The sequence below is a fragment of the Pseudorca crassidens genome, chromosome 13, assembly GCF_039906515.1.
Source record: "Pseudorca crassidens isolate mPseCra1 chromosome 13, mPseCra1.hap1, whole genome shotgun sequence".
Lineage (NCBI taxonomy): Eukaryota > Metazoa > Chordata > Mammalia > Artiodactyla > Delphinidae > Pseudorca > Pseudorca crassidens.
Window position 1 is genome coordinate 60,557,941 of NC_090308.1, and position 2,548 is coordinate 60,560,488.

The 2,548-nt window shown below is 37.4% G+C and overlaps 1 non-coding gene across 1 annotated transcript; it reads left to right on the forward strand.

The window, feature by feature from the left end:
- The first annotated feature begins 2,012 nt into the window (after positions 1–2,012).
- Positions 2,013–2,119, forward strand: LOC137205147 (U6 spliceosomal RNA). The gene has a single exon (XR_010934011.1). It is a non-coding gene; the product is annotated as a U6 spliceosomal RNA (small nuclear RNA).
- Positions 2,120–2,548: the final 429 nt, after the last annotated feature.

Here is a 2,548-nt window from a genome sequence, read left to right on the forward strand (position 1 = left end):
TTACTGTCAGGAAGCACATTTTCAACTATACATTTCTATAGCAACATCTCTATATATAACAACACTTCACTGTTTAATTTGAGATATAGACTACACGAGGAACATGTTTCATTGGCTTATTCTGTAGGCAATTCCTAAACTTGCTTAGGAGTGATATCAACATACAGACACTGATAAAGAAACTCAACATGACAGTTTGCTGGGTGGAGGAGAAAGAATTGTGATTCAAAAATAGTAATGTTCTGATTTACTACTAAGGAATAAATCTGGTATTTAAAGTCCTCCTCAAGGATGTTCACTCATAAATGATTTCTCCAAATCACTTGGGCTACTTGGTTGTCAGCATCTCTCTAATCCTCAAAATCCACCTTCCACTCTTGAAGATCACAATGTCTTTATGAACATTTTTGTGACTTCCTAGAGGGCATATGCTTTCTTTCTGCTCTCTAGTTCTGGTTGCTGCCTTTGTTCTTTTTAAAGGTTGTTTTTCCATTTTTGTTGTGTGGTCCCTGGTTCATACCATGTTGATCTAAATGTGAAACTCAATACCTTTTCTTAAATTTTGCCAAACAAACCACTCACACAAAGGCATTTGAGTAGATGGATTTGGCAAAGGTTTGAAAAGATGAAGGAACATGGCAGCAATACAAACAATTACAAAATCAAAGTAAGATATTCCTGGTTTTAAAAGTCTCTTGGCTATTTCAGTAACGAGGCACCATCCGCCTGTCACATGACTTCACCCTCTCTTTTCCTCCATCATTCTTTTCCACTTTTCCAATTTCCCTGCCTTCTTCTTGACTACTCCTTACCCCAGACCCACTTTAGCTCTCTCATCTACAGCCTCATTTCAGCTGAACCTCAGGTCCCACCTTCTCCCTAAATGGTTCCTTAAGTTCCGTTTTTAAACAAAGGCACACCCCTTATTAGGAAGAATTTTAGTAATAGCTCTTAGGACACTTACTCCATCATACTTGGATACCAGAAGAATTTCATCGAATGTCAGTGTGATCATCAGTGTTTTTGGCTTGATAGTCATAAAGTCATTGGCAGCTTGGCTCAAATTCTAGATTGTCTAATTATTACCAGTGCCATTTCTGATCTGTTTCAAATGGAAACATAACCTTCCTCATAGTATGATTTTGCAAATTAACAAGTAAGTGCTCGATACACGCCAAGTTCCTTTCCATCCTTCCTCTAAACGTTTCATGGGTTTGAAATCTGATGATCAGAAAGTTATTTCCTCTGAGGCTATTCCAGCTTCTGATGGCTTCCACAGTGCTGATCACCATCTTCCTGTGTACACTGTCACACCTGGCGGGGGAAGCTTTCTACTTATTCTTCCCATTCCCAAACTTTGTTTTGCCACTCTTTCTTGCATTTGGCTGGGATTGAACACCTTACCTGCCTTATACTGAATTACTTATCTGTTGTTGCTTCTTTCTTAGCACTAGCATACTATCAGATTTTATAGGCATCTGCCAGCAACTGTTACTGTCAGTTATGGGGATATTAGTTATTCTAATAGGTGTGTAGTGGTTTCTTAGTGCCCAAGGGCAAGTGACTGGTATATCTTCTTCAGTGAGGTGTCTTCAGGTCTTTAGCACATTTAAGAAATTGTGTTTGTTTTCTTAGTGTTGAGATTTAAACGTCCTTTGTATATTTTGGATAAAAGTCCTTTATCAGATATATGTTATGCAAATATTTTCTAACAGGTTTGATTTGCTAATATGTTTGTTGTGGATTACAATGGCAAATGTACATACAACATGAGATTCTCTGTATTATCTGAGCCAAAGAAATTTTTGAAAGTGCAAATTTCTTAGAGAAGATGTTGGCTAGAGAGCCATTAGAATTGGAGAATTACAGAAAATGTGATTTCATTTTACATCACTGACTGCAAAACCTGCAGACTTGATTTCATCCTCTTTCAATCTAATGAGGTTGGTATAATTTTTGTCATTTCTCAGTTTAGGAAGCTGACCATTCACAGTTTAAAAAGGAGGTAAGTAGTACTCACTTCAGCAGCACATATACTAAAACTGGACCAATACATAGAAGATTAGCATGGCCCCTGCGCAAGAATGACATGCAAATTCGTGAAAGTGTTCCATATTTTAGTATCGATACGAAGGGGGAAGGGGGGCGGCATGAATTGGGAGATTGTGATTAACATATATACATGACTGATACTATGTATGAAATAGATAACTAATGAGAACCTACTGTATAGCACAGGGAACTCTACTCAATGCTCTGTGGTGACCTAAATGGGAAGGAAATCCAAATAAGAGGGTATATATGTGTATGTGTAGCTGATTCATTTTGCTGTACAGCAGAAACGAACACAACATTGTAAAGCAACTATACTCTAATAAAAATTAATTAAAAAAATAAATAAATAAAAAGGAGGTAAGTAAATTCCTTAGGATCACCCAACTAAGTGGTGAAGCTCTGTTTCATGTCCAGTTTTTTATGCCTTAAAAGTCCATGGTTTCCGACCACAAACAGACAGTCTTGCTAAGAGCAGGAGAGATGGAAAGTTGGC